Below are 15,939 nucleotides of genomic sequence, written 5' to 3'. Positions count from 1 at the left end.
AAGTGAAATTCAAAAAAATGACTGCAGCTGCTGGAAATCTACAGTGAAATGAAACTTTTAAATATGCTAGTTATAGTCATCAGGTCAGGCTGCTTTTCAATGAGCTGCTGAGTATTTTCAGCACATTGTTTCTATGTTATATCAGAATGCTACTGCCTGACCCAAGGACAATGCTTGCAGCCAGTTTTGCAAGCTTTTCAGCATCATCAGATTCAAACAGTGTAGAGTAATGCAAATCTCTGGTCAAGGTACACCTCAAGGATGCGTGCTTAGCCCGCTGCTCTACTCTCCCAGATGGCAACGAGGAGGCACACAGGAGTGAAATAGATCAAGCAACACACACAAAATGCTGGTAGAACACAGCAGGCCAGGCAGCATCTATAGGGAGAAGCACTGTCGACGTTTCGGGCCGAGACCCTTCGTCAGGATCAAATAGATCAGCTGGTTGAGTGATGTCATAACAACAAGCAATGTCAGCAAGACCAAGGAATTGATTAGGGTCTTCAGGAAGGGAAAGTTTGGAGAGCATGTAGTGTACTAGTGCTTGTTAAGGAGTCAGCAGTGGAAAGGGTGAGAAGCTTAAAGTTGGGTGTTAGCATCTTAGAGGGTCTATTCTGGGCCACACACATTGATGCGTGCACAAAGAAGGCATGCCAGTGGCTCGACTTTGTTAGAAGTTTGAGGAGATTTGATACATCATCAAAAACTCTTACAAGACACAGGAAGCTCCATCAAGGACATCCCCATCCCCACCACTGGAAATACCTTCAAGAGGTGGCACCTCAAGAAGTTGATGTCTATCATTATCTGGGACATGCCCTTCGCTCATTACTGTGTCAAGGGGGAGGTATAGGAGCTTGAAAACCCATACTCAATGATTCAGGAACAGCTTCTCCTCCATCATCAGATTTCTAAACAGTTGATGAGCCCATGAGCACTACCTCATTATTCTTTTTCTTTCTGCACTATTTATTTTGTAATTTACAGTAATTTTATGTTTTGACAGACAGACAGACATACTTTATTGATCCCGAGGGAAATTGGGTTTCGTTACAGTCGCACCAACCAAGAACAGTGTAGAAATATAGCAATATAAAACCATAAATAATTAAATAATAATGAGTAAATTATTCCAAGTGGAAATAAGTCCAGGACCTGCCTATAGGCTCAGGGTGTCTGACACTTCGAGGGAGGAGTTGTAACGTTTGATGGCCACAGGCACGAATGACTTCCTATGACGCTCAGTGTTGCATCTCGGTGGAATGAGTCTCTGGCTGAATGTACTCCTGTGGCTAACCAGTACATTATGGAGTGGATGGGAGACATTGTCCAAAATGGCATGCAACTTGGCAGCATCCTCTTTTCAGACTCCACCAGTCAGAGAGCCCAGTTCCACCCCCACAACATCACTGGCCTTACGAATGAGTTTGTTGATTCTGTTGGTGTCTGCTACCCTCAGCCTGCTGCCCCAGCACACAACAGCAAACATGATAGCACTGGCCACCACAGCCTCGTAGAACATCCTCAGCATCGTCCGGCAGATGTTAAAGAACCTCAGTCTCCTCAGGAAGTAGAGACGGCTCTGACCCTTCTTGTAGACAGCCTCAGTGTTCTTTGACTAGTCCAGTTTATTGTCAATTCGTATCCCCAGGTATTTGTAATCCTCCACCATGTCCACACTGACCCCTTGGATGGAAACAGGGGTCACTGGTGCCTTAGCCCTCCTCAGGTCCACCACCTGAGTGCTACACTGTAATACTACTGAAAAACAACAAATTTAATGTCATATGCAACAGTGATAATGAATTTGATCTGATTCTTAGCTGGAAGTTGGCTTGAGATGTCATAAGTTATCAAAGTTACCTCATTAACAATCCAATTTCACACTTATATATGCAATTATACCTTAACCAAAAGGATACCTTCATGTAAAAGGGAAACATGTTAATAAAAACTGTCTAGATGTTTCAAGATTGTTCACAGTGCAACTAATTCTTACATTGGGAGAAAGAAAGTTCCTCGCATTCCTTACATTGGGCGACACAGCAGCATAGTGGTTAGCATAACACTATTACAGAACCAACAACTGGGGTTCAATTCCTCCGCTGTCTGTAAGAAGATTGTACATTCTCCCCGTGACTGCATGGATTTCCTCTGGGTACTCAAGTTTCCTCTCACATTTCAAAGATGTATGGGTTAGTAGATTAGTTGGTCACATGGGTGATGTGGGCTTGTGAAGGCTCTACTACCATTCTGTACCTCGTTTAAAAAAGTTCAAAATCTGATAAATTATGTATGCAGGTTGAACAGTTAGCACTTAACCTTTATAGTTGTCTCCATATACAGTACTCAACAAATCGAAATCCGTAAAGAAACAACATTATGTGTAATACCATATTTTTTTACCCTACTAACCCCGATATTGTAAGAACCACACCCTCATGCTTCTATGTAGTAGCCCCGTTTATGTGTTGCTAAGGGACATCTGGAAACAGTTTCTCAAAAGCACCCCTAGTCTTGCACTTTGTCTGGTTGCAAGATCAAAATAAGATTGCCGTAAATAGCTTCTGAAATTTTAAATTGGGGGAATACATTTGTGTGATTAGCTTATACAGAGTGAAATCTCAGGAGACCTCGAGCAAGCACTTACTGGAGGTAGAGAAGGGAACCTGAATCCGGAATTAAATCCTACGGATACTCTTGGATGAATATGTGCGAAAGATTGGTCATGTTTAATGATTTTAAAGTATGCATTTCACACAAGTGGAAAACTGTAAGTAAAAAATACAGCAGTTAAATTGCAGAGAGTAAAATTATGAACCTGATACAGAGAAGGGCTTGCTGGAGTGTGTATAATAACTGTAATTATGTTCAAGTTACATAAACATAGACTTCCCTTGAAGAAATTCATGTATTGGTGATCTTAATCACTGTAAGCGAAAAAATATCAGAGTATCAGGTTTGCAATATATGCAAGCATGGAATACATCATGTCTGGCTGGAGCTTATTGGAAAGTAAATGTGCCATGTCGTCCCACTCAACTCAACCCTCCCAGACTGTAAGTAACACTAGAAAAACAGTTGATCTAAATCAGACTAGACAGTGGTGTCTTCCCATAGCATTGCTTCATTCCTAATCCTGTCCCCAATTCCTGTTTCCAAAATGGTGCCAACTTTTCAAAGCTGTGCAGAAGCTTTCAGCGGTATAGAAACATAAGTTAGTGATCCTGTGACGCAAAGTTTATAGAATAAATTCTCTTTCACTGCTGGCTGCCAATTTGCAACGGAAGGCTTCCAAAAGCTGCAAATGACCAAATAGTCTGATTTAGAGATGTTTAATGAGGGAACAATATTAACCAGGTGCTCTTCTGTCAGATAGTGCCATAGAATTGCCATAGTCATTTGTGGGAGCAAACAGAATCTCTTTGGAAAGGAGGCACTTACAAAAGTGCTGAAACTCTGAAAAACTATATTGGAGTAGGCAAACGGATTTTTGTGCTCAAGCATCTATAAAGGGAGATCAGGCTGAGTGAGGATGACAAGTCTTTATCAGTCCTTCAGTCATCCTACAGTAAAGACAGCACCATAGAGCCATTGAAGTTTGCAACACAGACGGAAGGTATTTCTATCCTGATCAACAGTCTGCTCTCTACCTCTCCTTTTCATTTCAAACATTTATCCACTATCTCTGCATCAACTATTTCCTATTGCAAAGCATTCCATGTTCCAGTGACTATCTGGATGTAAACATTGTTCCTAATCTTTTTCATTGATGCGAGTGGGAACTTCTAACACACACGCCCCACTGGAACTTTTAATGGGTAATAGTTTGTCCCTCTTCACCTTATAAAAGCCTAGTTAATTTATAAACCTCTATTTAATCTCATGCTTGACAGCCCTCCATTGCCCAAAGGCGTGAATTCATCTTTAACAGCTTCAACAAGACCAAACCTCTATTATCAATTTATTTATATTCCTTATCCAGTTTTGCGTATGATCTCTCCAAGCTGTGACCTTATGATGATTAAACTTCAGCGCTATCTAACAGTAAAAGATTGTCTTATATCAACATTTAATTTTTATTATCATAAGCTTCTCACAGAGGCTGATGAAGCTCTGGAATTCTCTTTCCCAGGGGGTTATGGAGACTAGATCATAGGATTCATTAAAGAGGAAGAAGATATATTTTTGAAAGAACATGGAATTGAGGGCTATGAGGAACTGATGGAGAAGAGGGAGTGAAGCCTGGGGCAGATCAGCCTCAATTATATTTAATAGTATGACTGGCCTAAGAAATTATACTCAGAGTGACCTCCTCCTGCTCTTATTTTCCTGTGTTTGTAAGAATACTGAGTAGATTGAAATGGTACTAAAGGGCAATTATCAGAATCCTGCTGCATTCTTGTAAATTGGTATTAAAAACATCTAAGAATCCAAAAATACTTTAAAATTATCAAACTAACCTTAGAAGTTATTTAGAAATATTTTATAAAAATGTTCTGAAGGATGAAACAAGTGGCCAAGACACAATGGGCACAATAATATACCAATATACCAATATCAGCCTGCTTCTGCCCCACCAAACTTGTGTCTGCCTACCTGGACTCCATTTTATCCCCCATAGTTCAGTCTCTCCCCACCTACATCCAGGATACATCCCATGCCCTTCACCTCTTCAATAACTTCCAATTCCCCGGCCCCGACCGCTTCATTTTTACCATGGATGTTCAATCCTTATACACCTCCATCCCCCATCAAGAAGGCCTCAAAGCCCTCCGCTACTTTTTGGATAACAGACCCCACCAGTTCCCCAGCACCACCACACTTCTCTGGTTGGCGGAGCTTGTTCTAACTCTCAATAACTTCTCCTTTGGTTCTTCCCACTTTCTCCAGATCAAGGGCGTAACCATGGGCACTCACATGGGCCCCAGCTATGCCTGCCTCTTTCTGGGTTATGTGGAACAGTCTATGCTCCAAATCTATACTGGCAGCACTCCCCAACTTTTCCTCCGCTACATCGACGACTACATTGGTGCTGCTTCCTGCACCCATGCTGAGCTCGTCAATTTCATCAACTTTGCTTCTAACTTTCACCCAGCCCTTAAATTCACTTGGTCCATCTCGGACACTTCTCTCCCCTTTCTCGATCTCTCGGTCTCCATCTCTGGAGACAGACTATCCACTGACATCTTCTACAAACCCACTGACTCCCATAACTATCTTGACTATACCTCTTCCCACCCTGTCCAATGCAAAAATGTCATTCCCTATTCCAAGTTCCTCCGTCTCCGCCGCATCTGCTCCCAGGATGAGGCTTTCCGTTCCTGGACTTCTCAAATATCCTCTTTCTTTCAGGATCGTGGTTTCCCTTCTGGTGTCATCAAAGATGCCCTCATCCGCATCTCCTCCACTTCCCACACTTCAGCCCTTAACCCATCCTCCCATCACCATAACAGGGACAGGGTTCCCCTTGTCCTCACCTACCACCCCACCAGCCTCCGGATCCAACACGTTATCCTCCGCAACTTCCACCACCTTCAACAGGACCCCACCACCCAGCACATCTTTCCCTCCCTACCCCTCTCAGCTTTTCGCAGGGATCGTTCCCTCCGCGACTACCTGGTCCACACGTCCCTCCCCACAGAACTCCCACTCGGCACTTAACCCTGTAAGCGCAAATGCTACACCTGTCCCCACACCTCCCCCCTTACCACCATTCCGGGCCCCAGACAGTCCTTCCAGGTGAGGCAACACTTCACTTGTGAGTCTGCTGGAGTTGTCTATTGCATCCGGTGCTCCCGGTGCGGCCTCCTCTACATCGGCGAGACCCGACGCAGATTGGGGGACCGCTTCGTCGAGCACCTACACTCCGTCCGTCACAATAGACAGGATCTCCCGGTTGCCACCCACTTCAACTCTGCCTCTCATTCCCATCCAGATATGTCCATACATGGCCTCCTCTATGGCCATGATGAGGCCAAACTCAGGTTGGAGGAGCAACACCTCATCTACCGTCTGGGTAGTCTCCAGCCCCTTGGTATTAACATCGAATTCTCCAATTTCCGGTAATTCCCTCTCCCTCCCCCTTCCCCTATCCTAGGTCCCTCTCTGCCTCTCTCCCCTTTCAACTTTCTGCTCCTTTACCTCTACAGTTCTTTCATGCTTATCCCCTCCCCCCTTTATCCTTCCTCTGATTGGTTCTCCACCTGGCGCCTCTAGCCCTTCCCCCTCCCCATCTCTATTACTGGGCTTCGGCCCTCTGTTCCCCCCATTCCTGATGAAGGGTCTTGGCCTGAAATGTTGGCTACTCTTTTCTCACAGATGCTGCCTGACCTGCTGAGTTCTTCCAGCGTTGTGTACGTATTCAATATACCAATACAATCTTGCCATGTTCCATTGTTGCTAATAGTAAAAGATTCTGCTGAGGTATGTCCCATCCCCTTGTAAGATAAGCTTTTGCTTCAACTGAGAACTCAGTCAGTGTGTGGAAAATGGCTTAGCTTAGAGAGCTCCAGGCTTTCATGCTCTCCAGTAGAGGTCAGCAGAGAGCAGTCACAGAAGGAAGATGGTAATACACAAAAAATGCTGGAGGAACTCGGCAAGTCAGGCAGCACCGCTGGACAGTACTAAATAGTCAACGTTTCAGGCCATGACCCTTCATCAGAACTGGAAAGAAAGGGGCAAAAGCCAGAAAGTGCTGAAGGTTAATCATCTTAATGAACATACCTTGAAGAAATCATACCCAGAAATTGATAAAGAGCATTAATTGGCTTTCATAGAATCAGAATCAGGTTTATTATCACCGGCATGTGTTGTGAAATGTGTTAACTTAGCAGCAGCCGTTCAATGCAATACATAATATAGAAGAAAGAAATAAATAAGTAAATCAATTACAGTACATCAATAGATTAAAATCATACAATAAACAGGAATAATATATATTTTAAAAGTGAGATAGTGTTCAAGGGTTCAATGTCCATTTAGGATTCCTGAATCGCTGTGTGTGCCTTCAGGCTTCTGTACCTCCTACCTGATGGTAACAATGAGAAAAGGGCATGTCCTGGGTGCTGAAGGTCCTTAATAATGGATGCTGCCTTTCTGAGACACCGCTCCCTGAAGATGTCCTGGGTACTTTGTAGGCTAGTGCCCAAGATGGAGCTGACTAAATTTATGACCCTCTGCAACTTCTTCCAGTCCTGTGCAGTAGCCCCCTCCCTCATGCCCCCACTCCCCATACCAGACAGTGATGCAGTATGTCAGAATGCTCTCCACGGTACATCTATAGAGGTTTTTGAGTGCATTTGTTGACATACCAAATCTCTTCAAACTCCTAATGAAGTATGCCCACTGTCTTGCTTTCTTTATAACTGTATCAATATGTTGGGACTAGGTTAGATCCTCAGAGATCTTGACACCCAGGAACTTGAAGCTGCTCACTATCTCCACTTCTGATCCCTCTATGAAGATTGGTATGTGTTCCTTCGTCCTACCCTTCCTGAAGTCCACAATCAGCTCTTTCGTCTTACTGACGTTGAGTGCCAGGTTGTTGCTACGGCACCACTCCACTAGTTGGCATATCTCACTCCTGTACACCCTGTCATCACCACCTGGGATTCTACCAACAATGGTTGTGTCATCATCAAACTTATAGATGGTATTTGAGCTATGCCTAGCCATACAGTCATGTGTATACAGAGAGTAAAGCAGTGGGCTAAGCACACACCCCTGAGGTGCGCCAGTATTGATCATTAGCAAGGAGGATATGTTATCATCCATCCGCATAGACTGTGGTCTTCCGGTTAGGAAGTGGAGGATCCAATTGCAGAGGGAGGTACAGAGGCCCAGGTTCTGCAACTTCTCAATCAGGATTGTGGCAATGATGGTGTTAAATGCTGAGCTATAGTCGATGAACAGCATCCTGACGTAGGTGTTTGTGTTGTCCAGGTGGTCTAAAGCCGTGTGGAGAGCCATTGAGATTGTGTCTGCTGTTGACCTATTGTGGCAATAGGCAAATTGCAATGGGTCCAGGTCTTTGCTGAGGCAGGAGTTCAGTCTAGTCATGACCAACCTCTCAAAGTATTTCATCACTGTAGATGTGAGTGCTACCAGGCGATAGTCATTAAGGCAGCTCACATCATTCTTCTTAGGCACTGGTATAATTGTTGCCTTTTTGAAGCAAGTGGGAACTTCTGCCCGTAGCAGTGAGAGGTTGAAAATGTCCTTGAATACTCCAGCTAGTTGGTTGGCACAGGTTTTCAGAGCCTTACCAGGTACTCCATCGGGACCTTCCGCCTTGCGAGGGTTCACTCTCTTTAAAGACAGTCTAACATCGGCCTCTGAGACGGAGATCACAGGGTCATCAGGTGCAGCAGGGATCTTCACAGCATTAGTTGTATTCTCCCTTTCAAAGTGTGCATAGAAGGCATTGAGTTCATCTGGTAGTGAATCATCACTGCCATTCATGCTATTGAGTTTCTCTTTGTAAGAAGTTGTTGTACATTCAATGTTGCCTCCTACCTCGGTTGAAATTGTCCATTCATCCTTGAAATAGCCTTCTGAAAATCATACCTGGTTTTCTGGTACAGGCCTTGGTCGTCAGACTTGAATGCCACAGATCTAGCCTTCAGCAGACAACGTACCTCCTGGTTCATCACGGCGTTTGATTTGGGAATGTACAGTATTGTGTACAGGAAATGGGATGTTATGTTGAAATTGTATACGACATTGGTGAGGCCTAGTTTGGAGTATGGTGTGCAGTTTTTGTCACCTACCTGCAGGAAAGGTGTCAATAAGATTGAAAAAGTGGAGAAAAAATTTACAAGGATGTTGCCAGAACTTGAGGACCTGAGTTATTAGGAAAGGTTGAACAGATGAGAACTTTATTACTTTATTCCCTAGAGCATAGAAGAAAGAAGGGAGATTTGATAGAGGTATACAAAATTATGAGTGGTAATAGATAGGGTAAATGCAGGCTGGCTTTTTCCACTGAGGTTGGTTGAGACTAAACAAGAGGTCATAGGTTAAAGACCATAAGATATAAGAGCAGCATTAGGCAATTTGGCTCAACTAGTCTGCTCCACAAATAAAGGGTGGAAAGCGAAATATTTAAGGGAGAGGGAATTTCTTCATTCAGAGAGTGGAAAAAGTATGGAAGTGATGGATGAGAGTTGATTTTGACATTTAAGAGAAATTTTGATAGGTACATGGATGGAAGAGGTACAGATCGATGAGACTAGGCAGATTAATAGTTCTGCGTGCACAAGATGACTGAAGGGTCTGTTTCTGTGCTGTAGTATTTTATGACTTCATGACTCTAAATTGATAGTAGAACCAAGTTTTTCATTGTATGGTCTTGTTGAAGCCATTAAAGATCAATTCATGCCTTTGGACAATGGAGGGCAGGCAAGGATGAAGTCAACTAGAGGTTATAAATTAGCAAGGCTTTCTGTATTGTTTCCTCTTCTTTTCCAATCCTGTTGAAGGGTCTAGGTCAAAAACATCGACTGTTTATTCCCTTCATGCTACCTGCCTTGCAGAGTTCCTCCGGCATTTTGTGTGTGCTCCTCAAGATTTGCAGCATCTTCAGACTCTCTTGTGCTAAGGAAGATGGTAGATATTTTATTAGGGCAGAAATCAATTTTAGATCAACTGTCTGGTGCACACAGCACCTCATTACCTGACATTTCTTTCTATTGCATTCAATAGAAATTAATATCTGGCAGTAAGTAAAATCCAATAAGGCCTATTTTATATAACCACCACAGAGCCAATGAAACCAGGTGTTGTCTCACAACTGAGATAATTAATTAGAAACACTATGACATCAAGATATTTATGGACTAATATTGCAGTACATATTTAATTTCTCATCCATCAGGATACCATATTATTTGAATTGGAATCAGGTTTAATATCACCAGCATAAGTTGTGAAATTTGTTGCCTTTGCAGCACTAGTACAATGCAAGACATAATTATAAAGAAAAAAACTGACTTACAGTAATTAAAATAAATAAATAGTGAAAAAATAGAAAACAGAAGTAGTGAGGTAGTGTTCAGGGGTTCAATGCCCATTCAGAAATTGGATGACAGAGGGGAAGAAGCTTTGACAGTGTGCCTTCATGATTCTGTACCTCCTTCCAGAAGTTAGCAATGAGAACAAGGCATGACCTGGGTGATGGCGGTCCTTAATGCTGGATGCTGCCTTTTTGAGCCATTGGTCCTTGAAGATGTCCTGGATGCTGTGGAGGATAGTGCCCATGTTAGAGCTGACTGAGTTTACAACCCTCTGCAGCTTAATTTGATCGTGTGCAGTAGCGCAACCCCCCACCCCATACCAGACAGTGATGCAGCTAGTTAGAATGCTCTCCATGGTGCATATGTAGAAATTTGCGAGTGTCTTAATGTCTTTGGTAACATACCAAATTTTCCTAAAACTCATACAGCTAAGTGAATAAAATATATGCAATAATACAAATTCATTCATAGCGCAAATGCTTTGCGTAGATTTCTGTGCTTTTTCTTTCCTCTGCTCAGCCACATCACTGCAGAAAGGTTCCAATGCCATTTCATGGCCTCTCGATGTCAGTCAAGGCATCCTTTTAGCATCATGAGCTGTAATTGATTGTATCCTAGTCAATGAGAGCTGCTTACAGCAATGTGCTGAAGTGTTCCAAGAAACTGGAAACACATGAAAGAAATCTTATCCGGACCAGGCTCCCCAATGAGTCAGTGTGGAAAGCCCACTCCCACCAGGCAACAAATGCACAATGAGTTTTTTTGGGGTGAATATGTTTTTTTAATATACACTCAGTGGCCACTTTATTAGGTACCTCCTGTAGCCCATCAACTTCAAAGTTCGACATGTTATGCGTTCAGAGATGCTCTTCTGTATGCCACTGTGTAGCATATGGTTATTTGAGTTACTGTCACCTCCCTGTCAGCTTGAACCAGTCTGGCCATTCTCTGATCTCTCTCATTAGCAAGATATTTTCACCCACAGAACTGCCACTCATTGGATTTCTTTTTGTTCTTTTCACACTATTCTCTGTAAACTCTAGAGCAGGGATTCCCAACCTTTTTTATGCCATGGATCCATACCATTAAGCAAGGGGTCCTTGGACCCCAAGTTGGAACCCTACTCTTGAGACTGGTGTGCGTGAAAATCCCAAGAGATCATCAGTTTCTGAGATACTCAAACCACCCCGTCTGGCACCAACAATCACTGCACAGTCAAAGTCACTTAGATCACATTCCTTCCCCATTATGATGTTTGGTCTGAACAACAACTGAACCTCTTGACCATGTCTGCATGCTTTTATGCATTGAGTTGCTCCCACATGATTAGCTGATGAGATATTTGCTTTAACAAACATGTGTGCACGTGTATCCAATACTGAGTGTATTGCAATGATAAGGTTATATTGAAGGAAAATCGGCAACATGAGCATGCAAAGCTTAAAGCTTCTGTATTACTTTTGTGTAAGAGTATTAACATTAGTGGACCTGGGCCTGAGAGAGAGGAAAGACCGCAAGTTCAGTCGACTTAAGTGCCGAGACAAATTGGAAAATTGGGTACAGGTCAAATTGCGGTGGTGGGGCACTGGCCAGAGAGCGTATGGAAGCAGCAGGACCCAAGCCTGAGAACAAGGAATAAGCTGAGGTTTGAATGATTTAAGCACCGGGCCAGATTGAAAAGATCAGGGTGTCCAGTCCAGAGGCCTGGGATGGACTGGTGCATCACTGCCCTGAGAGTTTTACTCGACTTCGCACTGAACTGTGGCTGTGGCCTGCAACTATTACAGTGTGGACTCACTTTTGTGAACTTCAGTTCTGAATGCTATTTGCTTAATTTTATAGCTTGCACTTTTTTGGGGGGTTTTCTGCACATTGGGTCTTTGACAGTCTTTTGTTTTAATGGGTTCTATTGGGTTTCTTTGTTTTGTAGCTGCCTGTAAGAAAACAAATCTCAAGGTTGTATAAAGTATACATACTTTGATATAAATATACTTTGAACCTTTGAACTTGGAACTGGTTTAGAACAAATAACTCAAAAGTAAATTTAGAAATGCACAATATGTTAGCCACCTGAAGGCTAATACTCGCAATAGTATTTCTGTGTATGTTACATATCATAGGATCATGGAAAATATATCATACAGCAAGAGGCCATTCAACCCTTTGTGTTCCTGTTAGCTGAGAAAGTTCTATTCAGCCTAGTTCCAGCTTCTGAAGTGAGGCCATAGTCCCACAGGGCACAGATAAGACCACAAGACATAGGAGCAGAATTAGGCCATTCAGCCCATCGAGTCTGCTCCGTCATTCCATCATGGCTGATCCTGGATCCCACTCAGCCCCATACACCTGCCTTCTCGCCATATTCTTTGATGCCCTGACCAATCAGGAAACTATCAACTTCCACCTTGAATATATCCACGGATTTGGCCTCCACTGCAGTCTATGGCAGAGCATTCCACAGATTCACTACTCTCTAGCTAAAAGAATTCCTCTTTACCTTTCTTCTAAAAGGTTGCCCCTCAATTTTGAGGCTGTGTTCTCTAGTTCTGGATATCCAACCATAGAAAACATCCTCTCCACTTCCACCCTATCTAGTCCTTTCAACATTCAGTAGGTTTCAATGAAATTCCCATGCATTCTTCTAAATTCCAGTGAGTACAGGCCCAAAACTGCCAAACGCTCCTCATATGTTATCTTCTTTGTTCCCAGAATCATCCTTGTGAACCTCCTCTGGACTCACATCTTGAAGTACACATCCAAGCACTTTTTAAAAGAAGTGATAGTCTGTGCTGGTAGTAATAATGCGATCACTTAAGTTGAATTCTCCCAAGGGGTTGTCTATTGGTGGGTTCACAGGTGGCAGTAGAGGCCTATCTGGGATCCACATAACTGCAGGATGTTAGGGTGGATTCCCTTAATGGAGAACACCTATGCCTGACTTTATTTAATGTGATGTACAGGCAGCCACCACAAGGTCCAGTGGCATGGAATGCAAGGTGACTGGGGACCTTCCTCCGCATTAACTGCCATTGTGACGTGTCACCATCTTCTACCAGCTCCACCATTGAGGTCTTGGTTGGTTCACTTTTTGTCTGGAACCTCTCTCTTGACCTTACCACCATGGGCGAGAGCAATATGCCAGTTGGCTAAACTCGAGACGGCCTTGCTCTTGAGATCTCAGGAACTCACAAGCCTCCCCACCATGACAAGGTGATGATCCTTGGAAAGTCTGTGCTATGATCACCCTTTTGGGTAGTGCATTCCAGACCCCTACCACTCTTGGGGTGGAAAAAAAATCTTCCTTCATCTCTCCTCTAATGTTTCTACCAATTACAAAAAAGTTCATATATCTAGCTTCTGACAGTTCTTTCCTGCTTACTCTGTCTCAGCCCTTCCTAAATTTATACACTTCAAATCTGTCTCCTCTCAACCTGCTCTACTCCAAAGATTGGAAGTCCAGAGTGAAATCCAAAGATCAATCAGAAACCCAGAAGTCAAAGCCCGATGGCTGGCACCCCGAGTTTGTGAATCTCTGCGAGCTGGCTGAGAAGAGTTAAGGCCCAATGTCAGCGAATCCACAAGTCCGCTAGAAGCTGGAGGCCAAAGATGGCCTGTCCTGTGGTTAGAGGGCAGTGTATGCATGTGGGTGAGTGGGAGTTAAGAATGGGGCTTGTTTTGTTGTTACTTCTTTGTCGCTTGGGAAAACCTGCTTTGCTTTGTTCTATGTTAGTCTGTTGAGGATGGTGGACGTGCTATGCTGGCTCCAGAATGTATGACACATGTGGGTTTTCCCCAGCACGTCCTCAGGTGTGTGTGAATGACGTATTTATTGTATGTTTTGGTGTACAGTACATTTGATAAATAAATCTGAGTCTCAATCTGAATCTCCAAAATACTCTCGCGAGAGAGACTGCAGATGCTGGAATCTGGGACAAGAAAAAACAGAACACTGGAATTCTCAATTTTGAAGTCTTTTCAAGTCTCTGCTCCCTGTCCAATCTGCAGAAAGCACTCAATACAAACACGTAGGCTTTTATGGGTTTAATATTGATGCTTTAAACATGGACATCTGAGACCATAAAGAACATCATGTGCCAACTAGTCTAGTCATGGCACTGACTGCACACTCTTTTTTGACAAACTTTGACTAAGTTACCTGAATGAGAAGCCTAATTGAAATTTGATAATGAGCCTTGTAATATGTCCAGCGTGCTACTTAACTTGTTTTCTGGCAAAGAGAGAGTGGTCTAGAATTTGGAGTATGTCATTAAATGCATATTATACAGTTGCTGTGCAGCCTGTCAATACTAGTTCAGTCGAACGACATGCTGCTGCAAGCTTCAGTAATGCCTGAGGCTGCTGTACTCAATAGATTTCACAGATGTTTCTTGTGTGATGTGGAGGAGTAAAAGAAAATGGGGGATTGAGGAAGTGGGGCTGAATCCAGGACATGCACAGAGGGAGAGAGAAAATACACTTGGTGGAGGTCTAATGGGAGTCGAGCTGCTTCAACCCAGGCTTGAGGAAGGTGAGTACTGCGTACAAATGAGACAATCTGCGGTTGCAGAGTGTTGCAAATAAAGCTGGCTGGGGTCAAAGGGATGGGGGAATGGAGCCTGATAGATGTATGAATGAGGTGGATGCAGTAGCAGGTAAATTGTTGAATTGGTTTATTATTGTCACATGTACTAAGGTACAGTAAAACTTTGTTTTCCATGACATCCATACAGATCCTTTCATTATAATAATGAATTGAGGTCATACAAGGGAAAAGAATAACAAGGAAAGCTTTCACCCCACTGCTATCAGACTCTTGAACAGACCTGTTGTGCGACAAGATGGATGCTTGGCCTCCCATTCTACCTCGTTATGATTTAGGGAACCATTCAATAATCCTTCAACAGCAGGGGAGAAGCTGTCCCCAAGCCTGGGGGTACATGCTTTCAGCCTTTTGTTTCTTTTGCTCAATGGGAGGGGGGAGAAGAGAGAATGCCTGGGGTGGGAGGGATCTTTCGTTATGCTGGCTGCTTTAGTGAGGCAGTGAGAAGTATAGACAGGGACCACGGAGGGGGGAGGCTGATCTCAGGCAGGTAATGGGGCTATTGGAGGGGAAAAGAATTTAGAGAATGGACAGTTTAGAAATTGGTGGGGGGAAGGACTGGGGGGCAATTGTGGCAGGCTTCGGAGCTAGGTACATATGAGGGTTGGAGGGGTAATTGGTGAGATTGCTTGTATTAGGAATGGGTTAATGTAGTTAGGTCGGAGAAAATAAAAGGTAAGCAATGGAACTGACCTTAGCAGGATCCCAGTCCTGTGCAACTTGAATAAAACCCATTTTCTCAGGAAGTGCCAAGGTTAGACTCTCCTGGAGCAGTGTAATACGTTCTCTGGGGTATGATAGGATTTGGCACACATTTGACCAGAAAACACATTAGAAATACAAGTAAAGCTCACATTGAGAAATACTCAGTTAAACCTCCTGAGTGGCGCAAAACAATCCAGAAATAATACTGTGTTTCTCTGATTTATTTTGAGAAACGTCTATAGACGCACAGTGGAGAATATCCTGACTGATTGCGTCAGCGCCTGGTATGGAAACACTAATGCCCAGGAATGGAATAGCAAACAAAAAGTGATGGATACAGCCCAGCCCTCCCCACCATTGAGCACATTTACACGGAGCACTGCCACAGGAAAGCAGCGTCCATCATCAAAGACCCCCATCATGCAGGCCATGCTCTCTTCTCACTCCTGTCATTGGGAAGGAGGTACTGGAGCCACTGGTCACTGCACCCAGTTCAGAAACAGTTATTAACCCTCAACCGTCTGGCCCCGAGCCACTTGTGGATAACTTCATTCACCTCAACACTGAACTGATTCCACAACTTATGGACTCACTTTCAAGTCCTCTACAGCTCGTTCT

The sequence above is a fragment of the Hemitrygon akajei genome, chromosome 18, assembly GCF_048418815.1.
Source record: "Hemitrygon akajei chromosome 18, sHemAka1.3, whole genome shotgun sequence".
NCBI classification, from domain to species: domain Eukaryota; kingdom Metazoa; phylum Chordata; class Chondrichthyes; order Myliobatiformes; family Dasyatidae; genus Hemitrygon; species Hemitrygon akajei.
This window is presented reverse-complemented; position numbering follows the sequence as displayed.